At 38.6% G+C, this 26,449-nt stretch overlaps 1 protein-coding gene and 1 pseudogene across 4 annotated transcripts in view; one reads left to right on the forward strand and one right to left on the reverse strand.

The window, feature by feature from the left end:
- The window catches only part of camsap1b (calmodulin regulated spectrin-associated protein 1b), a 122,361-nt gene that overhangs the window by 94,657 nt on the left and 1,255 nt on the right, over positions 1 to 26,449 (reverse strand). The window lies entirely within an intron of this gene.
- On the forward strand, positions 4,312 to 4,922 carry LOC134359933 (small nuclear ribonucleoprotein-associated protein B-like; annotated as a pseudogene).

Below are 26,449 nucleotides of genomic sequence, written 5' to 3' on the forward strand. Positions count from 1 at the left end.
CCAAGCTCTATCGCAGTCTAGGGGTAAAATGATCAGTCTCAAGTGACGCAGAGTTCAGTTCAGCTTAGTACAGTTCGCAGTAATCGCTGCTGTGCCGTTGGAGAGAAAGAGAGAATGCAAATTTTGATTCAGACAGACCTTTGATGTTCTTCGCAGTTAGCTTTTGGGTGGACCCTTTGTTATGTCTTCTGTGGTCACTGACTGTGACCCCTCCACTCCGGATACGACCGTTCTTCTGCGGTGAACCCGGCACCCAGGCAAGGGCGGACACACACCAGGTTCCCGCCGATCCCATCTTTCACCCTGTGCGTCTATGGTCAGTTCCCGCGACCAGACCTCCAAACTCCGACCAACTTGTGGGGGCACACCGATCTTCCAGGGTCTCCTTATCTCGTGATCTTGTGGTGTGTGTCGTGCCTTAGCGAACCTGTTCTTTTTATCCCCCTGCTGGGGTATTGCCTGTCCATCAAACTTCAAACAGTTCAGGTTCAAAGCAACCGGTCTGTCAATATTCTGAAATGTGTTTCTTTCTCGTTAATCTCTCTCTTCTCTCTTATTAGCATTTTGAATGTTTCTCCATTGTCTCACTTATCTCTCTCATCAGCATCAATCTTCTGATAACTTGGTTTGTCGTCACAACAGGAACACAAGGAATAATTCCCCTGCCCTTTGAAATACTGCATGACACTGTTCGTATTCACCTGAGACCAGAATACGCTGGGATTTAATACCTTATCCAAAACTAATACAGAACTTATGACAGTGCTGTATTCCCTCAGTACTACATGATTAGCACAGACTTTTGTTCTCAAATCTCTAAAGCAGAACCTTAACCCACTACCTGCTAATTCACATGTTTAAATTGAGCACAAGTAAAAATAAGGTAGAGTAACATCTTTGATGAAATACTCATTAAGATAAAAATTATGTTTCTCACTTCTTAGGTATGAAGTTGTATACAGCAATCTAAATCTGCTTCTAATAAATTGTTTTAAGAAGAGGATATTAAAATTACGCATTTTATTTCAATGAAGATTTCTGGCATTATGCACTAATTTAAAAAAAATATTTAAATCTCATGTTTATTTAAAATCTGTCATTTCTTATCAATCACTGGGGCAATAAAAAATTATGCTCACACTGAACGTATGAAGTATTCCCTTAATCTTCCTATCTTAATTGAAATCCCCTTGATTTTTCTGTATTGATTTTCATAATATAGTGGACCTTCTTCCACATCTTTGTATCCTTCCTTCACTAGGATGCCCAAAATTATACACTAAATGCAAACTAATTCTTCCAATCTTTCAGTAGAGCAAGAGAACAGTTCCTGCTCTATGTTTAAAAGTGTTAACCACCTTGTCTATCTTATTGACATTCTCATACAAACTGGTTGAGTGGTGCCACAACAACAACAACCTCTCACTCAATGTCAGCAAGACAAAGGAGATGATTATTGACTTCAGGAGAAGGAAACCGGAGGATCAGAGGTGGAAGAGGGTCAGCAACTTTAAATTCCTCAGTGTTATCATTTCAGAGGATCTGTTCTGGGTTCAACATGCAAGTGCTGTTACGAGGAAAGCACGGCAGCACCTCTACTTTCTTAGAAGTCTGTGAAAATTTGGCATGTCATCTAAAACATTGACAAATTCCTATAGATGTGACGTGGAGAGTACATTAAATGGTTGCATCACAGGCTGGTATGGAAACACCAATGCCTGCATGGAAAAACCCACAAAAAGTAGTGGGTACAGCCCAATTCATTAGGATGAGGGGCGAGGGTGAGAGAGAGAGAGAGAGAGAGAGAGAGAGAGAGAGACCGGTCATTTGCAGGTAGATGGTGCAGAACACCCACCCACCTTCTGCTCCTGTCCTTGTTAACTTTAATCTTCCTCAATGCTTTAATCGGCAAGAAATAGAGTTGATCATGAGCTTGCGTCATGACTCCAGGCTTCTTGGTCTCCAAGCTTCGCTCACGACCTATGTTCCCTCTAAGCTGTGCACATGTGTGCGCACACACGTTTTTCAACCAGTGCACAAAGGAAATTAATGTGTGCACAAAAGGTTAGTTACCTAAAATAATGTAGTAATTAATAATTATACTTATTGAAAATAATCTTTCAGCTAAATATTTCTGTTAACTAGTTAGTCAGTTTTTCAAATACCACGATGCACGTCACTAATTTACGTTACCTCACCTATCCTGTTCCGGGATCTGGGAGACAATGTTTCGTGGAGTGACAAAGTTAAAGTTTTGCTAAGCCAACAACGTGAAGAAAACATTACAGTAGATACAAGTTCGCTGTTGACCTTTATAAATAGTCTGTGTTCATTTAGAAGGAAGGTTTCCTGAAGATGAAGTACAAGGATGGTCAGCTTTTGATTTCTCCGCAATTGCAGATTGTGACTTCACATTTGGCGATGAACAAATTAATGCCTTATGTCTAAAAGATCATGATTTTCTAGCTGAAAATAGTGCAATAGTTAGAAAGTTTAATTATTTCAAATTTTCTGTGCAAGAAAAAAATTAAATCCAAACTGATTTCAAACTTTGCTCAAATGGTGGCATTTGTACTTCAAAATGAACAGTTTTGCGACCATGCACAGTTGATGGACATTGGGGGAACCTTTCTTGCGTCTAGTGCAGTCTGTGAGCGAGGTTTTAGCCTAATGAATCAACTCAAAAACAAGCTGAGAAACTGTTTAGGTGAATGTCATTTGGATATGTTAATGAGAATCAAAATCTATCATGGAACCATAGAACATTACAGCACAGAAACAGGCCTTTTGGCCCTTCTTGGCCGTGCCGAACCATTTTTCTGCCTAGTCCCACTGACCTGCACCTGGACCATATCCCTCCATACACCTCTCATCCATGTACCTGTCCAAGTTTTTCTTTTTCTTTTTTTTTTGCAATTTATTTTTTATTGCATTTCATCTTCAAACATTTCCATAAGATGTATTTCAGATACTGTACATATATTATATAATCATATTTGTCACAAATCACATAATATTTATCTGATAGAAAGGAGAGGAAAGAAAGAACAATCGAAAGAAGAAAACTATGTACAGAGTAGGGAGTGATTTTTTTTTAAACAACATATTCATTGACTTGTGAGAATAAAATCAGGCCTATGAGGTGTTATGTAGTTAAACCATTTTTTTTCAGTATGAATAAAATTGTTCCAACTTATGATTAACAGATGCTGTTATCTTCATTTTGTAAATGTCCATTGTAATTTCAATCCATACATTTAGAGTTGGGCTTTCCTGTGATAACCATTTCCTGGTAACAGTCTTTTTACCAGCCACCAGCAGTACATTCATTAAATATTTATCTCTTTTCAACCATTCTTGAGGTATATACCCAAAATATATAACCCCCCTGTTTGCTGGAGAAATTGTGGAAATCAAAATGCAAACCATTACCATATTTTCTGCGAATGCCCTGATATCAAAGACTATTGGAATGGGATACATAATGCTCTACAAGACATCTTTAAATGTGAAATACCCTTTGAGAGTAAGACCATATCAATTGGATGGAAGTTCTATTAGTCTAGATAGAGTTTACAAAGAATGGGTAAATGCCAAAGACAGGAGAGAGAAAAAAATAACTGAGTGACTTAAATATGTTATTTTGTTGTTATTCTGTGCAGTTTCATGTAAAATATTTTGTAAAGCTACATAAACCGTGCCATGTGTGCATTCAGTGCGCACATACTTTTGTCACAGGAAAAAAAATTTGCACAACATAAGATTTTTGCGCATACTCACTACTAAAAATTAGAGGGAACATTGCTCACGACCTCACTGAACTCACTCGGAGACATCAAAGAACCAGATCAATCAATCAGCCCAAAAACCAAAATGTAGATCACAGGCTCTAACAGTAACAGTAACACATTTGAAAGAAAACGTTGAATCGTCAAAAGGATGTCGCCCTTGGTCGCAGGTGCCATCTTCTTCCAGGAATTGCTCCCACTGAATTGGGCTCTCTTTCGGGGACTACCACTACTACTACATTCTTCTCCTCTTTCCCTTTGTATTTGCACAATTTGGTGTTTATTTTTGCACATTGGCTGCTGTTCTTCCAGTTTGATGTTGCCTATTGTGTTTCTTGTATTTACTGTGGTTGCACATAATGAAAATGAATCTCAGAGTTGCATATGTACTTTCATAATAAATTTAGTTTGAACTTTGATTTAAGTTTGTTTAAAGTGCTCTGATGCTGTGTTTCACAGTAACGTTTTGCTCCCCTGCTCTAGCTCTGCAATCACTTGGGTTGTGCCCATCCCGCCTGCAACCATGATGGTGAGTAAAGAGAGCAGCAAGATGCTTCAGCATATTGACTACAGAATGAGGTGCATCCTTCAGGACAGGCACATTAAGCAGGAGGGAAACTAGGTTCTTGGACTAACGTTGCTATGTGGTGAAACAGTGGTTTCCTTGACAGTGGAAGGACCTCCTCCAAGACACTAGAAATGCTCATGTGCCTCTTGCTGGTGCAGAGGTCCTGGTATTGGTTGTGGTGTTCCTGCTGCAGCAACAGTGTCACAGGTTCCAGCTGGATTGGCAGGTACTGTCTGAGGAGTAGGAAGTCCTCCTCAGCAAGTGTGACACCCCAAGCACATGGAACAGTTGCAGTAGCTGCGGTTACATCCAGTATCATGGCAGCAACTCACCAATATGCACCAGGACATGGAGGCCCACCATCAATGGGCCGAGGAGCACCCCCACAAGTTATGATGGACCCACCACCTGGTATGAGGCTGCCTATAAAACCACCTATGGGAATGCCTCCTGGCCAAGGAGTACCTATGGGAATGCCTCCCCGCCAAGGAGCACCTATGGAATGCCTCCTGGCGAAGGAGCACCTATGGAATGCCACCAAGAAAGACAGGTCCTCCACCACCTAGTACGCACCCACCTCGGCCACGATAATGAAACCAGGAATATGTCAAGGTTGCCAAATTACATTCATCTGCATGGGAGCATTTGCTCTTGGGGAGTAGGCGTTCTGAACAAAGACTTTTCAGATTTTGCTGATTTGGCAGCTGGTAGTTGCAATGCAAATGCTAAAATTTCTCAGATTTTTAGCAGTAGGATGGCAAAACTGTTGCGCAATTGAAGTTGGTTTGTTTTGTGTGTTACATTTTTATTACAATGTTTGAGCGAAAAAGGAACATCAACGGGTTTTTTAAAAAGAAGAAATAATGCTGTAAAGATCATGAAAGCAAATACAGTATACATTAACAGTACTAAAATAGTGAAAAATCGAGGAAAATATAATGTCAAATTGTCAAAAATAATGCTAATTGCAAAGAATGTGCTGAAAGAGAATCACTGTGACAGAACGTGGAAGTAAGGTATAATATTGTAAGGACACAATCAGCCTGGGACAGAACAAGTACATTATATGCATGTTCCTGGTAGATTTAAAGTATGGTTCTTGAAGAATGAAAGGGCAGAACATTGATTAAGAGATACAGGAAGAGTTGAAATATTCAAAGAATCACATTGCTTAAGGAAGTATTTGTGACAAAAATTGTAGACAATTAATAAGGGTACCATCCAAACAGTAACAATCTGCTGGAACTTCAACAAGAAAACAGAAAATGCTGAGATAAGACCACATTTAATGAATAGGAAAAACAGAATGACCACTTCACCAGAATTGGGAAAATAATTTCAACTGATTCAATAACATTTTGGAAGTATTCATATCAGCCCTACTCATTCCGCAAACAAAATGCCTTGTTTATATGAGGATTACGAATCTTATACAAAGACTACTTCCAGAAAATAAATAAGAATCCTAACAGTAATCTAATCATGGTTTATAACAGGTTTATCCCTCGAATTAAAAGAAATTTAATTTGAAATTTTCAGGTTCTTTATGACTTGGTCTGCCTACATTATTGCATTCACCTTTACTATTTTGGTTTTTCTAACTCTGACGTCCAATACATCTCAGGCAGGAGTTCATTAAACATCAGCATGCTTTATAAACCTTTCATTACAATCATTCATACAAAAAAACTTAAATCTCATCATCCACTGATGCTGTTCCTTTGATGCCTCACTAAAACTAACACCATCTTCCTTTTTCAACAACCTTTCACACTCTCAAGCTGATTTTATTCCTCTCAATTTTTGAAGCTCAGAGATAAATCAGGTCTGGCTTGAAAGGCACTGAAGCTGCTCAAACGTAAGGCCATTGCAATTACACGATTTCTAAGTGTTTCAAGTCAACCTTAACGAAATATATTCATCATCCTGTTGTATTAATCAAAATGTTCTTCTGAACAAAAAAAAATTCACAATAAGATAAAGCACAAAATAGACAAAAAAGCAAGACCTCCAAGGAATGTCTACATATATTCACATTATTTCACACAATGACCAGAGACAAATTTTTTACTTTATAATCTTTAAATTAAACAAACGTCTAATGCATTTTATAAAATAAAACAAGGCAACTAAGAGAGGTATGTACTAATTCTTTTGTAATTCTACAAACCAACAGTTGTATTTACTAGAGAATCCCATTTAATTTCTCTCTAAAAATTAGTTTTAGTGCACAATAAGATTTTTGGCATTAAATTTATGAAAATAGGTAGAAAAAGATAGCAGATCTGGCTATCTGTTCCTACTTTCATGTGGCCCAAATCATCACCACTAGACATTTGTCTGCAGCAAATTTGCATTCTCTTTGGAAAGGCAAATAAACAGAAATCAAAGTCATTCCAAAAATACTTCCTTTAATCTATGTATTTATTTATTTGTTGAAATACAGCATGGAGTAGGTTCTCCCGGCCCAGCAATCCCCTAATTTAGCCTTAGCCTAACTGCGGGACAATTTACAATTAACCTAACAACCCTTGCATCTTTGAAAAGTGGGGGAAACTGCACCCGGAGGAAAACCACACGGTCACGGGGAGAACGTACAAACTCCTTACAAGGCAGTGTTGAGAATTTAACTCTGGTTACCTGTACTATAAAGCATTGTAAAGCATTGTGCTAACCACTATACTACTGTGCTGTACTATATCTGTTTCAACCACACCTACAGTTCTGAGGTGGTCACATGTAATACCTGTGGTGGTGTTGCTATATAAAAAAACTGGCATTGAAAATCAATCTTGTATGAATTAGAGTAGCCTGTGAGCAGCAGGTAGAGAAGATGTGGCAATGCTATTGGATATATCAGAAACTAACTAACAATTACTATTTCTGAATTACTAAAAGCTGATTGAGGGAAGTCCCAAACTGATTTTGGTAACTAGTAACCAAAAAAATGTCTTAAAACTGCATTTTAGTCCCAAAGACCCATATAAATCATTAATGCTCCACAAGCAGGTAATCAGCTAATCTGGTTTTGCCAACATACAACCAGAGACTTAAACATGACCTTGGGGACAGTCAATACAGGTGTCCCCCGCTTTTCGAATGTTCGCTTTACGAAATCTCACTGTTACGAAAGACCCACATTAGTTACCTGTTTTTGCTAACAGGTGTTTTCACTGTTACGAAAAAAGGCAGCGCGCTAAAAAAGCAGCGCGTGAAAAAAAAAGCAGGGCGCGCCCCAAGCAGCCACTCCTCCCCTGGATTCGGAACGGCATTCTAGCCGGCATTGCTTAAACACGTGCCTGTGAGCACCCGTTAGCAAGATAAGTTCTAAGGTATCAGAAAAGCCTAAAAGAGCTCGTAAGGGTGTTACACTTAGCGTAAAACTAGATATAATTAAGTGTTTCGATCATGGTGAACGGAGTAAGGACAAAGTGAATTTGGCTTGTGGAAGCTGATGAAGATGATGTTGAAGAGGTTTTGGCATCCCATGACCAAGAACTGATAGATGAAGAGCTGATGCAATTGGGAGAGGAACGGATAACAATCGAAACCGAATGCAGTAGCGAACGGACCAAAAGTGAAGTCGTCCAGGAACTGAACATGAAGCAACTGCGTGAGATTTTTGCTGCAATGATAAAGTACGACTTTAATTTTGAAAGGGTACGTAGGTTTAGGGCATATTTGCAAGATGGTTTGAGTCCTTCCAAAGAACTGTATGATCTAAAAATGTGCGAGGCTAAGCAGTCAAGCAAGCCTTCCACATCAGCCAGCAGACGACGAACCTCGACCTTCGACATCGAGGCAGGCAGACATAGAAGAAGATGACCTGCCTCCCTGATCAACGATGAGATGACACCCCAGTGTCCCACCACCTCAACCTCTGGGCCACAGACAGATACTGATCCGCGAAGAATGCAGCGGTAGCCGGGACGCACCCAGCCTCTGATCTGGGCCGACATTTACGTGCCTGGCAGCACCTAATTAATTAGCTTGTTTATTTTGGCTTTTTTTCTTAAAAATGTGCTGGATGCCTCCCAGCTACCGCTGCATGCTTCGCGGATCGGTATCGGTCGGCGGCCCAGAGGGTGGGGGCCACTGCACCACCCCAACCTCCGACGACAGCCTAACACACCATCAGTGCGCTCAGCGCTGTCTTCCTGATTCCCGTAAGTGATACTATACTGTACATACATTATTTCTACTTTATATCGGCTGTGTAATTTTACGTGTTATTTGGTATGATTTGGCAGCTTCATAGCTTAAAGGTTACTGGAGAGAGTGTTCTGCCGACAGCGCTCGCGCCGTGGTTCTGCCGACAGCGCTCGCGCCGTGGTTCTGCCGACAGCGCTCGCGCTGTGTTTCTGCCGAGAGCGCTTGCATGAGATTTTCGCTACGGAGAACAGTGCAAGCAATCATTGTAGAGAAGTATTTCTACTTTATATAGGCTGTGTATTTATCATATCATTCCTGCTTTTACTATATGTTACTGTTATTTTAGGTTTTGTGTGTTATTTGGCATGATTTGGTAGGTTATTTTTGGGTCTGCGAACGCTCACAAATTTTTCCCATATAAATAAATGGTAATTGCTTCTTCACTTTACGACATTCTGGCTTACGAACCATTTCATAGGAACGCTGTACCTTCGAATGGCGGGGGAAACCTGTAATTGCTGCCCCATCAAGAACAAAAAGTAGTTGAAGCAAAGTGTTAAGACTGTATAAATGAAGAGGAATGGTTGAGGAAATATCAGAGCATGGTGAGTAAATGTTATTAAATGATAAAACTGTTTCTAGTTCAAAATCTGCAGAGGCTATTATGAAAAAATTACGGAACTTAAGGGGCTGAAGAATTTTGTACACAAAGATCCCCTGATCTATTGGTGGAAGGTATCTTAAATGTCAGCTAATGCCAATTGCAACTATTAGTTTTGAATTGGTAGGAATTAATTTTTAGAAGATTGCTTTCAATTTTTAGTGATCAAAAGATTTCTCTAATGGAGAGCATCACTTATTTCATCACTTAACTTCTCCTACGTTCTTTCTGAATGCGGTAATCATGCAGCCTCAATTTAACGTGCCTCTTATAATGCAGAATCAGAGAGCCCTTCAGCCTTCCAACTCTATGCCAACCATCAACTAACTGCTATTTGAGCTAAACCTACGTTAATTCCATTTTTGTATTATCCACATACTCTCATCAAGTCCTCCCAGATTCTTCCACTCACCTACACACCAAGAGTAATTTACAGAGGTCAATTAACCCACCAAACTTTACGTCTTCTGGACAGAGGAAACTGAACCACTACTGGGAAATCTCAATAGTTACCAAACAGAATATGTAGACTCCACACAGACAAATCAGCTTTGAACCCTGGTCTCTAGCACTGTACAGCAGTAGCTCTACAAGCTGTGCATCATATCTGCAGTTTCAGATATACCATAAACATTATCATGTCTCCAGGATGTTGTGCATTTTTAATCCTGGATCATAGGTAAGCAATAATATTTCTAGCAGAATAGAACAGAGCTTTGAGAAAGAGTCCAACAACAGCATGACTGAGGTGAGACCCACAATTTTGGATTTATTTCCATGATATCAGAATCAGGTTTATTATCACCAGCATGTGTCATAAAATCTGTTAACTTCGCAGCAGCAGTTCAATGCAATACATAATATAGAAGGAAGATAATAAACATAATAATGGGATATTGCATGCAAGATTATAAAATAAATTCAGAAAACCTCTTTCACATGGAATTGTAATGGGTTCACGAGTATGATGGGTTCATCAGGCTCATGAAAAATAGGAAGGTTCACAAGCCGACCAAGCAAAGACTAAACCTTAAGAGCCTGCTTGACACTGCCACTCAACAGCACAGAACCTTCAAGCTTCATTTGGGGAAACCTCCAACAAGAACATCCAGAGGATATTGAAGAACATTGGGGCCTGCTTAAATCCACCACTCTCAATACCTGCAAAAACATCTTGGGTACAAGTCCAGAAAACATCAGGATTGGCTTGATGATAGTGATATGGAGATGGAACAACTTACCTCCAAGAAAAGACAAGGCCAAAAGAGAAGCTTACTCCAGAACAAAGGCAAGTGTCCTGTACAGGGTGAGGGAGCTAAAGAATTCTTGGTGGACTGAGAAAGCATTGTTAATCCAAAGACTGGAAGACTCTGGTGACACTAGAACCTTCTTCAATGCCACCACTGCACTCAAAGGATAGGAAGAACTTACTAAAGGATCGGAAGGTTATCAACGATCATGGACAGGACACTTTCAAGACCTTCATAAACACGCTGCTGAAACAGAGGTTACTAAACAAATCCTCCAGAGACCTTGAGAGAAAATAAGGGAGTACTTCCCAGTATGAAGAACGTCCATGATGCCATCAGGAGCCTGAAAAGGAACAAAACCACTAGCTCTAACAGGATCCCAGCACAGATCTTTAAGGAAGGTGGACCAGCACTCCTGCACCACATACATTCTTTACTCCTGAAGGAACAAATGCCCTCTGAGCTCGGGATGCTCTAATAGTGACCATATTCAAAAAGGGAAGCAAGACAGTTCGTGACAATTGCAGAGGCATCTTCCTCTTGTCAACAACAGACAATGTGCTTGCATCCTTGTCAATGGACTCCTTCCACTATCTGAAGTAGTACTCCCTGAATCACAGTGTGGTTTTCACCCATCCAGAGGTATCGCAGATATGATTTTCACAGCACACCAATTACAGGAAAAATAACCATGAACAAAGGCAACCTTTGTACTTGGTTTTCATAGCTTTGACAAAGGCATCTGATACAGTAGACCACTAAGCTCCCTGGTGTATACTATCAAGACATGACTGTCTTGACAAGTACTTACGAATACCAAGGCTACTGCATGATGGCATGTCAGCCACAGTACTCAGCAATAGTGGCGCTGAATCAGAACCCTTCACTGTCAAGACAGGAGTCAAACAGGGCTGCATCATTGCACCCACTCTATTTGCCATTCTTATTGCGGCTATCCTTCACCTCACTGGCCAAGACCTGCCACAGGGAATCCCACCTGTGTACAGAATGAACACTAGGCTTTTCAACATCAACAGGTTCAAGGCCAAGTACAAAGTCAGCACCACCACTACCATGGGAGCTTCAGTATGCGGATGACAATGCCATCACAGCACACTCTAAAGACGACCTCCAATGTATCCTGAATGCCTTTGCCAAGGCATATAGAGCCCTGGGTCATTTTGAATATATTAAGGACAGGTACTTTGGCAGCCATCGCCCAACCAGCCATTAATCCAAGTTAAAGATATTGTCCTTGAAAATGTAGACTGCTTTCCCTACCTTGGCATCATTCTCTCCTCAAAAACAGACAGCTTATACATCAACCACTGTCTGAGTAGTGCTACTGGAGCCTAAGATTTAGGAAAAGAGTCTTTGAATATTGCAACCTACATGTCCAAGCAAAACTTTTGGTCTATAGGGCAGTCATCCTTCCTGCATTACCTTATGCAGCTGAATCATGGACCACTTACAGTAGGCATCTGAAAGCTCTGGAACAATATCACTGAAGAAACTTATGAAAGATTTTGAAGATCAGCTTAAAGGACAGATTCACTAACACCAGCAAGCTGGAGGAGGCCAACATGAACAACATTTCCACTATAATAAAGCAACACCAACTCCAATGGATAGGTCATGTTATTTGAATGCCCAACTCACATTTCTCCAAACAGATTCTTTACTCCCAACTGAAGGTCAGTGAGCTCTGCCGGGCAAAGGAAATGCTTCAAAGACATCAAGATCCTTAAAAAATTCAATATTACGTCTAAAAATTGGGGAGATATTGCACTCAACAGATGCATTTGGAGGATATCTGTTTGAGAGGGAGCTGCACTACATGACAGCAACCTCCACTGTGCCACAGAGAACAAGCGGCAGCTGTAAAAAGAGAGAATGGCCAACCAAACCACCCAATCTCTAACCACAGCTACCATGTACTGTGTCCACACTGCACCAGAATATGGATCCCAGATCGGCCTCTACAGTCACCCGAGAACCAACCAACAGACAACCCATTAGGAGAACATCTTACTCAACTCAAGTGATCACATTACTACTAATGGATTTGGATTTATTTTCTCTTTCTTATATTACAGAACTTGGCAAATTATTATTACCTTATTGTTGTCAAACAATTGATACTAGAGCGTACAATCATCACATCAATATTTGATTCTGCGCTTCGCGCTCCCTGGAGTACAAATCGACAGTAAATATAATAAAAATTTAAATTATAAAACATAAATAGAAAATAGAAAAGGGAAAGTAAGGTAGTGCAAAAAAAAAACGAGAGGCAGGTCCGGATATTTGGAGGGTACAGCCCAGATCCGGGTCAGGATCCGTTCAGCAGTCTTATCACAGTTGGAAAGAAGCTGTTCCCAAATCTGGCCGTACGAGTCTTCAAGCTCCTGAGCCTTCTCCCGGAGGGAAGCAGGACAAAAAGTGTGTTGGCTGGGTGGGTCGTGTTCATGATTATCCTGGCAGCACTGCTCCGACAGCGTGCGATGTACAGTGAGTCCAAGGATGGAAGATTGGTTTGTGTGATGTGCTGGGCTGTGTTCACGATCTTCTGCAGCTTCTTCCGGTCTTGGACAGGACAACTTCCATACCAAGTTGTGATGCACCCTAGAAGAATGCTTTCTACGGTGCATCTATAAAAATTAGTGAGGGTTTCAGGGGACAGGCCAAATTTCTTTAGCTTTCTCAGGGAGTAAAGGCCTTCTTGGCAGTGGACTCTGCTTGGTTGGACCAAGTCAGGTCATTTGTGATATTGACCCCGAGGAACCTAAAGCTTTTGACCTGATTTCAAATGTATAGACTGGTCTATGTAACCTCTCTCAAAAAGAAACATTTGCAACTTGGTATTTTGAACGTCAAATGGAAGCAAACAAATGGGAAATTAAAGTAAATTATTTTAATCAGACATTTTATAACAGTCCTACTTTGCCTAAACTTTCAGATACAGGTATTTTGCTTATTAAGTTGCTTTAAATGTGTATTTATAATGACATTAAAGGCTAAAATGGTGCTATTGAATAAATCCTAGCAATTCGTCACGTGTTCTATACATCTACATTCTTATTACTGAAATATCAAGATAAATTGAACAACTGGTCAGTTTTCCTCACAGCTTCAAAACATTCCAATTTATACTGGAAGTGTCCAACTGAGGTGGTACGCAAAGATACAATTTATTCTATTTTGGATCTAATGTGATTACATAGTAAACCGAATCTTTTATGGAAATAGACACACCATATAAGGCTATGCTTTTATTTTAGGTCATTTTCAAACTAGCATTTCAAGTCACAGGTAATTTTGATTCACCACTAAAACAGTAAACAAGAAATAATTGCTATTATTCACTGCATCACTTTAATTGTAGGCTTTCTGCAGTTTTATTTATCTTACACACCACAGTACAAATGCAAGAACATTGACACAACATTTATAAAGTGAATAACACAAATTAGTTTTAAGCTCCAAAAAGGATGGGAGGAGGGGTGGTAGATAAAGATGATCTCTCTGATACATGATGCCAGAATTGGCCAGTTGATCCCCAATGTTTATGGAGGCGTCTGACCAAATGAGAAAAGTTAGGGAAGAGAACGCTGGAAATATCCAGTAGATTGGGAGACCAGCTCTGCTATAAGGTTAATCACCTGTACTATTAACTAAGTTTTTCTTTCTCCATAAAGAAAACGTGGGTATTATCACCATTCTCGTTTGATTGCATATATAAATTAAAGTGGGAGATGATGATGATAAACTCTTTCTCTTTCCACAGGTGCTGGCCCACCCAAGAGTACCTATCTGTTTTTCTGTTTTTATTTCACATTTCGTGTATGCATACATTTTTGTCAATTACACGATGGACAATTTTTTTTTAAATGTTGACCAAGGGGAAAGAGAACCAGAAAGACAGTAAATTGGATTGAAATATATATCAGATGAAATTAAGTGGTATTTTCTCAGAAGCATTTAAAATATATAGCGTTCTACCAGATTCTTTCTGAGACTGATCCTATTCGTTATGCATACCATTGGTGTGCCTGTGAGGTAAGAAGCAGTAGCACCTACTGAAAATCGGCAAAAAAAGCTGGAAAAGGAGGGGAAGTGCTTCTGAGGATTAGGGTGACATTGCAATAAAGAAGTTGACAGATGGAATGCAATTAAATACAAGTAATACGCTGTATGCTGGTAAACTAGGTAATGAGAAAGCTTAAGGATTTCCGGAGAATGGAAAAATGAGCAGGTCTGTGAAGTTCTCCAGGCATTTAAAGCATCACCTTAAATGAACATGAATTTCTGTCTTTCTTCTTCCTTAAAAAATATTTAGTCCTTGTGATGCAGCTCTTGGTCAGCATGCTGAGTATCAAATTTCATTTTTATTTTATATACTGGTGCATAAAAATTGCAGGTTTTTAATGTTAACATTGATGAGAATGAAGAAAAAGCTATAATATAATCTATGTTTGGTGATATATATAGAATTTACTATGCAATTAGTGGTCTTAACAAAACTAGGTGGGATCACTATGTTAGAGCTCTAGGTTATAGTTAGAATATTAAATCAATATTGTTTGTTCAACACAGATTCAAAAGGATACAACTTGGCACAAGGCAAAATTTTTTTTTTAATTGGTCCCTGTTTCTTCAGAACAGACTGAATGGCTTGACAATAATAATTGAACTTAAAGCAACCAGACATTGTTTCAGCTGTTAAAAATCAACAAGGGATCATAATTCATCATCAGTGACTCAAGCAAAGATAACTCGATGACTGAAAACCAGACAGGTTGCTGACGGAAGGAAAGGGATAATAAAGATAGACTGAGTATCATTAAAATTCATTTGGAAAGATGTTACCAGTGCTCTGATAACACCAGGAGATGGGAAACTAATTTTGGAAGACATTTATATGTGAACACAAGCATTTAAATATAATTAAGCACTATTACAGATTAATTTGTTTGCATAACAGTCATTATTTTTTGAGAATTTAATCGGGAATTTACCTTTCAAGACTTGTATTATTAAATATTGTTATGGCACATTATACATCAGCTTTTATTCAATGCATGTTTTTGGGATGTGCCATTAATACTTGTCATTTATTAGTATCTAGGGTTTTACTGAGAGAGTGAAAATGCTCTGAAAATAACTTTGTCAGTATAAAAACTGCAACTACAAGTCCTGTGAATGTCAATTATAAAAGCAAACTAAATAATAGTTCTATAAAACTGCCGTTTTTAGCTTTATGCAATGCATTAAGCCGCAATGGGATACATGTCCCATTTGTATTTCTTAAAATGTGCCTACACGGAATGGTATTTTGTGGAGTGTAGGTGTTCACAGATAAACAGAGGTCATTAATAGAACAGTGGACTGTCTACATTGCTTTGCACATGTCTGAAAGGTGATTTTCAGCCCAATATTGGTCATCTTTGTAAAAATCCTGTTTTTCAAATTGAATGATGTAATCTGTTTCAATATTCTAATTTCAGTTTAATTGGCCAAGTTCTCTCAGTAAAACCCTATATGCTAATATATGGCAAGTATTAATGGCACATCCTAAAAATTGAACAGAATTATCAATAATATTAATTTAGAGCCACACCTGTTATAGCATCTACTTTATTAACCCTTTCTTTCCATCACCAATCAGTCCCGTTTTTAGTTATTGATGTATCTTTGCTTTTATTTTATTTAGAGATATACCCAGAATAGGCCCTTCCAGTCGCGCTGCTCCAGCAACCCCTGACAGCCTGATTTAACCCAAACCTAATCAGGGGACAATTTACACTGACCAATTCACTTACCCTGCACCTCTTCGGACTGTGGAAGAGAACCAGAACACCTGGAGAAACCCGCACATTTCACAGGAAGGACGTACAAACGACACTAGAATTCAACTCCGATGACCCAAGCTGAAATAGCACTGCACTAACCACTACATTCCCATACTTGAGTCATTGATTCTGATAATAAATTATGACCTGAAAATATTTGTTTATTCAAAGATACAGGGCAAAATAGGCCCTTCCGGCCCTTAGAGCTGCACTGCCCAGCAATCTCCAATTTAACCTTAAACTAATTACAGGACTATTAACCTACTAATCAGTACATCTTTGGATTGTGGGAGGAAATCAGAGCACCCAGAGGAAACCTACACAGTCATAACCAAAGGATCAAATCAAAACTTTGCAGACCTGCCTCTAGTCATGAATAATGGTACTCAATTAAACAGCCAACAAATGGTTGCTCCAGGAATATTCCCATCATTTATAATCATGCAGACCAGTAAATGAGTGCAAAGACAAGGATGAAGTATTTGTAAGCACGTTAAGCCAGAAATGGCAAGTGGATGATCCAACTTAGATAACGCCGAGGATCCACCAAAGTAATCAGTAGTCAATGCAGTTCACTCCATGTGACATTAAGAAACAACTGACAGCTAGATACAAAGCCTAAGGGACCAGAAAACATCCAGCTCTCATTCTGAAGAACAGTGCCCAGAGTTACGAAGACATCTAGCCATACTGTTTCAGTATATTTAAACACCAGCATCTACTTGACAATGCCGAAAATTATAGATATGCTGTTCACAAAAAGCAGAATATATCCAATTCAGCTTATTACTACCCAGCCAACCTAGTTTTAATTATTGAAGAGAGGAAGGTAGAACCAAGACATCACAGTGCTCACCAAATGCCAAGTTTATTGTTCATCAGCACCACTCAGCTCCAGACTCCATCCTAGCCTTAGTACAAACACAGACCAAAATTGAATTCTGAGGCGAGAAGAGAGAGAAGAGAAGAGTTTCATTCATGAAACGTTATCAGCATTTTGGTGGAGTGCAGCATCAAAAAGCCTGGGTCGAACACAATTCAATTGTCATTCAGAAGATGATGCTCCAATGGTTGGTGTCACATCTTGCACAAAGCAAGATATTGTCACCGTCAGTAGTCATCCCTCCCCCAGTATGTCACTGCAAATGCTTCTCAGAGCAGTGCTCTGAAAGCAACTGTCTTTAGCAACTCCACAAATAACCTGCCTCTCAAAGGTCTGAAGAGTGAATGTTCACTGATGACTGCACTAGTCACTTTCATGAACAAATAAATTCTCAGTAGATGAAGCAGTCCACGCCGAAACACAGAAGACAACATTCAGACATAGACTATTTAGAAACCTGTTACAAAAGGGCTGAGCAGTAATTATCTCCAATAAGGGATAGTCTAACGTGTGTCATTCAAAAATAATCATGTTACTTTTTCTTAAATTGATATTTGAGATCTGGACATCATTGTTAGATTAGCACAACTCCTTAAAATTCAATAGCACTACATTCACTTTCCCATCTTCAATCAACTGAGAGTAACCACTGACCAAAAGACCAAAACTATACCTCCCACATAAGTACTGCCGGTCAAAAGTAAGTGGCTCATCTCACAACACCCCAAAGATTTTCTTCCACGTACAAGCCACAGATCAGGAGTTTGAGGGAATACTCTCCATTTACCTGGATCAGTACAGCTTCAGCAACTTTCAAAAAGTTTAATACTATGCAGGATAAAGCTGCCCATGTGATTTATACTTCATCCACCACCCTAAAATATTGCCATGTGGTTGCAGTATGTACCATCTATAACATGCAGTGTAGTTAATTGGCCAGTCTACTCCAACAATACTTGCCAAACCTGGAACATCTACCAAAAAAGGAAAAAGGCTTAAAACACTACCATCTGCACATTTCCCTCCGAGAAACACATCACACCAGCTGGGAAACATATTGCTATTCCTTTACTGTCACTTTGTAACTCCTGGAACTCCTTCCCCAATAGTATTACGCAAATAATTTACCAGAAGCAATTCAGCGGTAAGCTGTTCAAGATGGTGGCCTCAACGTCATCTTCTCAAACTGAGTCATAGATGGACAATACAAGCTGTCCTTATAATGATGCCTATCACAAAAAATGAATTTTATTGAATGGAAGAGTAGATGTGAGGGTGTAATCAATTTAATTCTGTTTCTAGAATGTTAAGTTTATAAAATTTATTTCTTAAATGCCCATTTCCCTCTGCTGATTGCCTTTTCCAAAAACAATGCACGGGTAGTTGTTAGCAGAGGCTTTGAATAAAGACATTGACACTAAAAATGGCATTATGCTATAATTAAGTCAACAGACAAATTAATTTTTACTTAAGTCTTAATTTACACATTTAATTTAAAGTTAAATTACAAATTTAATGATAAAGTTCAAAGGTTGGAGCTATTAAGTAAATCAAAATAAAAAATACACTTCTCAACACACAGGAAGTTACATCCATGGTGAGACTGTATTGTTCATCTGTCCTATTACAGGAATTTCACTTCAAACTAGAGTAGAGATATACACAAATGTTATTAAGACTAGAGAATTTTAGTTATGAGAAAATGCTAGATAAAATGTGGTTGTTTTCTTTGAAATAAAGGCACCATTCAATTGAGTTGCATAAAACAATGAGGAATCAGAAGCTTGCAGATTGGAAAAAAATCTCTTCAATAGAATATCAATAATCACCTGATGTGGATTTAAAGTGCATGAAGAAAGCAGACAGAAAATGAAGACAAGATTTCACCCAAATAGATGCCACTTGTTAGGAACTAACTTTCTCTTTGAATGACTGAGGCAGAAACTGTCACATTTAAAGGTCACATTCTTAAATTATAATATTCCATATTATGAAAAGTAATTTTAAAGAACTGATTCTAGAGCTATCTTCCCTCTCTTCCACTGCAAATCATTGCCCCATATTTTGGTAACAAATATCTTGGCATTATATAATTATCTATAATAGATAATATATAATCGAAGCTTTATTGGCATGCAATCCCTTTGTAATGTAAGGTATTAAAATATTGTAATGTATCTTCCTCCGCCCCCCCCGCCCCCATGGCAGAACTATCTCAGGTTTTCTAGATTTTATGTTTGCTGTGCAGTACTGAAAAGGGAAGGATTAGAACAACATGTACCTTCAGTCAGATGCATAGAATAGAAATCAACAACATATTTGCAGAAACATTAGCTTGGTAATGCAGGTCCACTTAGTGAGATGGCTATCAGTTGGGGTGGATAATTTCTGATTGATACACTTTCTCTTTTGGTACAATCCTTCAGTGTATACCAGTGGAACTTAAAACAAAATTGTTGAAAGATTATGAATAATACTGGATATTACATGGCACACCAGAAATAGTTTCTGAATTTTTACATTATATAGCTGGCAAAGCAGCACATTAGGCAGTTCTGTTGGCTCTGAGTTCTAGTGGCCCAGTTGGATCCAGTGCTGTCTATGCAGAGATTGCACATTCTACCCGTACTGAATATTGCCCATAGCTTAGGTGAAAGTCAAGAGATTCGGGGGGGGGAATGATTGGCATGATAGAAAGCATACTTTCAGGAAACTTAGTGGTAGAATAGGATTGATGACAATGCTCTGAGAACTGGCAGAAATATAAAGGGCAGAAAGGCCTCAGATCGTAAGGAAATATGGCCGAATCAAGTTTTTGGCACGCTGGCCTTCATCAGTCAAGGCACCAAGTATAAAACTGGGATGTTATGTCACCGCTGTATAAGATGTCAGAATATTACGTTCACTTTTGGTCACCCCTCAGTAGGAAATGTGACATTAAGCTGGAAAGAGTGCAAAGGAGATCTGTCATTCATTTAACAAGGGACTTAGTCATGGAGTAGACTGAACAGTATGGAGACCTTGTCCACTAGAGAGCAGAAGAATAAGGTGTAATCTTATAAATATGCAGTATCCTAAATACTATCAATGTGCAGTCTTTCTCGAGGAACAGACGATAAAAATTTTGACCCGTTTTATGTTATGGTCATTAAAGGATTTGGTGTTTAAACTTAGACTGGTAGTAATACAGGTTGAGTAGCCCTTATCCGAAATTTGAAAAACTCCAAAATACAATTTTTTTTGAGCACTGACATGATGTCACAAATGGAAAATTCCTCAAGATACTAGGTCCCCACGATGCAGAGGTCTCTGCGCACCACACAGTTCTGAGAAGTGAGCTATAATAAACAGAAATTCATGAAAAATAGAAAAACATTGCATAAAGAGAAAAATTAAGACCTAGATCATGTATTTAAAGAGTACATTAGTCTGCATCGGAGTGAACATATGCCGCTTAACATGCTGATCATGAAACAAGCAAGCATCTAGCACAACAAACTGAAAATTGAAGGGAATTGTGAATAATCAGAAGGCTGGTTGCAGAAAGTTAAGAAAAGGTATGAAATTTTTAAAGATTTGTGGTGATAGCACACCTGCTGATCATTACACAGCAATTCGTTGATGAGTTTGCCAAGGTCATTGCTGATGAAAATCTAACATGAAAAACAGATATCAGTACATATGTGAGATGAACACGTGTAAGACAAAGAATGCTTACTGGTAGCACAAAAATTTAGAGTTGGAAATGATGGCAACCCCAAGCTATATCATTATATATTCCCGAATCCTAAATCTGAAATACTTCAAGCCCCAAGCATTTTGGATAAAGGGTGCTTAATCTGTAATATGTTTGGAGTGTAGCAACCTACCAGTTACAAAAGAACAAAAATGGAAACACACCAATCCGTTCCTTTTATAGCCAGTATGAACTTCGTATAAATTATACAGATTGTCTGTGATCCATTTCTTCCAATAGTATGAAAATATTTAAGATGGAAAATATATTAATGGCATCACTGCAGATACAAGGTTTCTACTGATGATGGGCTTGACAAATCCCCTGGGGACATTCTAAGACATGGGCAGAGAGAGGCAAGACACAAGAGAAAAATCATTCCAGGGAACTTCTCAAGAGATGAAAAGTGTTCTTTGAAATAAAACTGGAGCTACAAGCACTATATGTCATCCACATTTTTACTTACGTCGTTCAAGGCCTTGTGAATGTGAATGAGGATCACAAATATTAATGAGACCCAGTCATTAAAAAGTGGATTGACCCTGTTACCTGCCTGCACTCAGGCACAAAGTTGGAGTAATTATAGCACTAATGGTACACTTAACTGTGTGGTCTATGTTCTTATCCATGCTCCCTTATTCAGCTTGTTTATATCCTCCTGAAGCCACTTTACATCCACATCACAATATCCACTGTTACCCACACCGAACCATTTTTCCTGGTGCACTTTTGTGCCTTAAATGTAAATATGCTGTAGGTAATTATTATTGTTACATGTGCCAAGAATCAGTGAAAAATATTGTTTTGCCTACAAATCATTTCAAAAAACAAGCACATTGAGGTAGCACAAGGGAAAAGCAACAGAAGGCAGAATATAGTGGTATAGTTACAGAGAGTGCATGCAGAGAAATAGGTGCAAGGGCAAGGTAATAGGTGCAAGGTAAATTGTGAGGTCAAGAGTTCATCTTTACCATAAAAGAGGTCAGTTCAATAGTCTTATAACATCAGCATAGTTGCTGGGAGTTAGGGGGTGTTTGAACCTGGTGGTATGTTTTCAAGCTTTTGAAACTTCTGCCTGATTTTTTGGGAGGGAGGTAAAGAGAATGTCTCTTTGGGGTAAGTGGGGTCTTTGACTACATTAGATGTTTTTCCGAGGCAGTAAGATGTATAGATGGTCGATAAGGGAAGCTGGTTTGCTTGATGGACTCAGCTATGTCCAGAACTCTGCAATTTCCAGCAGTCTTGGGCAAAGTAGTGTCACATCAAGCTATGATGTATATGGACAGGATGGTTTCTATGTACATCAATAAAAATTGGTGAGAATCAAAGAGGATATGCTAGTTTTTCTTGCCCTTTGAAGTAGTAGAGGCTCTGATGTGCTTTCTTGACCATAATGTCTATGTAAATGGACCACATAACAGATTTCATTTAGATTGAAACTCCTAGTTTCAAATACATTACTTTCAAAGTTAATGCAAATTTTTGCCATGTTATAGTTACTTTCTCAGAAATAGATACTTTGTACTACTATATTAATGACTTTACCTAACTGTGCTTCATCTTTTCTGTGTCATTAATCTACCTTAATGTGAATGCAGTTTGCATTCAGATATAGCACCTTTAAACATTTGGTACTGTGAACCCATTTGCTACTTGCTTTTGTTCACAATACTTACTCTTTTCACACTTCTAACTTTCACTTCCAGCTCAGTTTCCCTCTCTGCACACTCCATCTTGAGTTTCCATTCCTCAGCTAACATCACCTCCCACCCCATCAAATTCATCCTCAAAATCTTAAGAAGTGCCTCCTCAATCATACCACTCTGGTCTGGTGTAAACCATCTAACTATTACGGGGTCCATCTGACCCAGATACTGTTTCTAAGTCTCAGATATCTGAAAATTTCCCTCCTGCATCATTTCTCCAGCCATATTCATTTATTTCATGTTCCTACTTCTGGTCTTGATGCATGCGCTGATAATGCAGCTTTGCATTACAGAAATTCATGATGTGGACCACTTTAAAGGAATATAACCCCACCACACCCTCCCCCCTCAATCTTCATAACGCAGGGCATGCCTACACAAAACTGGGCAGCCCTCCAGTGCTGCTACTATCTTTCATGTCCGTTACACAATTAAACTTGAAGTTGCAGTATTAATTGTTGCATAATCAATCACTGGTCTCTCAGTTATGATGCAAGGTCATTATTAAGGAGTAGAAGACAAGCATAATCAGTGACATTTGTTTCGTTGAATTCCATTTTCCACCCATCTTAAATTATAATTGGTAACTCTGATTCATAACCCAAACACTGAGTTTTAATATTTAAAATTTGATTGCAATAAAAAGACAGAAGTTTAAAAGCATAATCTAACATATTTATACCATAATCCCTTTTTGATGCACATTTTACAGTGACCAGAACTAATCAGTGTTTTAGAGCTAAACTTAAGATCTAAGTCACATGTACCAAGTTTGTTTCACAAATCTTTCAAAGGCAATCAGCACCAAGTATTCGCCAAAATGTCATTTTATTCTCCAAAGAACATTGCAACAAAATAATACCAAGCATTAGAAATTAGTGGACTTTGCACTGAGTAAAATGACTCCATATTTTTTAAGTGATCTAGGGAGCTAATAGTAGGAGATATTTTAATCAGATGTATATGACACCATCCTAATAATTACTACAAGATTACTCTTGAGGCGTACAGAGTCAAGAGTATGAGAATATGGTAACACATAGTCAAACTCTGTCAGATTTCATCCCTGAAGGATATCCATCTGATTGGATCCTATCAAAGTTTTTCAATGATTTTACTTTTCCTAATGTCAGTCTACAAATTCAGTTCTGTGGAATACCTTTTCATTACTTTCATATGTTTGCATGCCAGAAGTTTCAAAAGGTCTTTTGATAAGCTTGACAGTAGAGTCATGATTACAGTTATAGCAGATAGAATCAGGGATATAAACCAGAATGTACAGCAAGCTTGTTACAAAAGTTTTGGGTTAAAGGTAATTATTCATAATGCCAAGAGTTGTATGTAGTGTTAAACGAGCATGAATTCAAAGATAACTGCTGCAGTATTAAAGAGATATGGAAAACAATGGAGCTAAATTTCATTACTAGACATTGGGCCAAGGAACACTATGATAAAATGCAAGATATTATTAAACTGGAAAATGAATTTCAATTTGGAGTAGTAGATTTTGACCAAAATAAGGAGGTATATTCTCATTGGGAAGGAGCATGAGTAATCTGGAGGAACACAAGCAGCATCTTGGGCCCCAATACACCATTCGCCTCGTGATCAGATGTGCTTCCTCCTGGTGCTCCAATATGCTCCCACAAAGGAGGTGTAGGTCGGTAGGTTAATCAGTCACTTTAATTGTCCCCAGATCATGGTGAAAACTACTGAGGGAATTAGATTGTTCCATGAGGTGCCACAGACCTCATGAGGTGAATGGTAGCTCAGAACAAATAAAGAATGGAAAAGCATCACCATCAATTAATAAGGCCATAAAACTGCCAGGAAATGAAGGCAATGAAGCTAATTTAAAGAGAAACAGAAGTCAAACGTTGAGGTTAAATTCAATTTGAAATATAAAAATGATTAGATCATACCCATAATTACCATGCAATTTCTTTAAAAAAACTTTCATGAGATGTGGACATCAGTGGTAATTACTCTAAGGTAATTAATTATTTTTTTTATCAACTATCTGCTGAGACCATTTTAAAAAAAGTCATCCCCAATGCTGTAGATCACAGTAACACACAAAATGCTGGAGGAACTCAGCAGATCAACGTGATCACACAGTGTTCAATCAGGGCAAAGACAGCAAATATCCTTCTCTAAATGACAACAAATGACAAGGTTACTACAAGAATCCTTCATTTATTCAGTTAAGTGAAAGGCTTAAAATTCAGGTCCCCTAGATCAATTGACTCTCTGATTAATAGCTCAGACTCTATGCTATCAAAACCTGTTTGTATAAAACTACTAGACACATTAGGGAAGGTGCAAAAATATATTTGCATGTTATACCAGAAGCAAGGTATCTAGACTATCACAAACTAAACAATCTGAACCAAATCCATTAGAAGTGGGACAATGTCTTTATATTTTGAATTTGAAGGGCTCCAATAGGGTAGATGTAGTTTAAAGCCCAAAATCAATATTGACACCAATAAATCAACAGAAATCAAAAGATACTTAACCTAAAGAGAAGAAAGACCACGAAAATTGCTAATTATTTGATTTAAACCTGTTAATGTTTTACCTTAATTCATATCAAACACATTCACCCTTCACACTAAAGTAAAAACTTGATTAAAATACAGGGTTTTCAAATTGCTCCAAGACCATACCTCACCTTCTGTAAACTTATTCCAGTAGTGCAACTCTCAGATCTCTGCAAGTTCCATTTCTAGCCTCTTGGTCACTTCCAATTTTGATCATCCCACTAACGTTCAGAACTCCTTCAGCAGCCCTAGACCAAGGCTCAGGAACTCCTATCCTCGTGTCAAAGATCAATGCTGATGTATCTCTTTTCTTTCCCAGAAGACACTCATCAAAACCAACCTTGCTGTCCAACTAATGCTGCACTTGGCTCAATATCAAATTTTAGGAAGTCTTTTAATGTTAAATGTATTACATAAATAGCCATAGCTTTGAGAATTGCATTGATGCATTTAAGAAAATTGAGAAGGTGAATAAGTGCAAAAGAAAAATGAACAGATGGATATACAGTACCAAGTCTTAGATACCTATTATGTAGCTTGGTGCCTATGACTTTTGCAGTGCTGTATTTGAAAGCAGAGAACAGGAATTCTGCAGATGCTGGAAATTCAAGCAACACACATCAAAGTTGCTGGTGAATGCAGCAGGCCAGGCAGCATCTCTAGGAAGAGGTGCAGTCGACGTTTCAGGCCGAGACCCTTCATCAGGACTAACTCAGACTTTGAAAGCAGAGAGTAAGTTTGTAAATCTGGTGGGAGCAAATTATGTCAGAGCACTATGGCAGGAGTGTGGGACAGGTGACAGAAGGAGTGCCAGGGGCAGGGGTTGGCACAGGTGCAGACACACCCAGGCAAGGTCATTTGATTCCAAACAATTGGCTTATTGATCACTACAGAATGCTTCTCTGGTATTTCCCTCTCCCTTCTCCTTTTCCCAAACATGATTCCCCTCTCCCTGCCCTCTTCCCACTCTGAGTCCACAATAGAGACCCACATCAAAATCAAACTCATCACACACATCGTGAAATTTGTTTTTTTTTCCTTTGTGGAAGCAGTGCAATACAATACATAAAATTCTACGGTACTGCCCAATACTTTTACACAGTATATATGCCTTAGACTTTTACACGGCACTGCATTGTTTTGAGTTAGATAACGACAGGTGGAATGTAAGCAGGGCATCCGTTTTTATTATTCAAATCCTATGCAATTTACTATAGTGTAAAACTTGTAAATCCATAATCATGAGGACTTCTACCCTCATTTCTCCGCTTCATAAAAATAAAAATCTCTGCAAGGGTTAAGATGCATGT

Source organism: Mobula hypostoma, chromosome 21 (genome assembly GCF_963921235.1).
Source record: "Mobula hypostoma chromosome 21, sMobHyp1.1, whole genome shotgun sequence".
NCBI lineage: Eukaryota > Metazoa > Chordata > Chondrichthyes > Myliobatiformes > Myliobatidae > Mobula > Mobula hypostoma.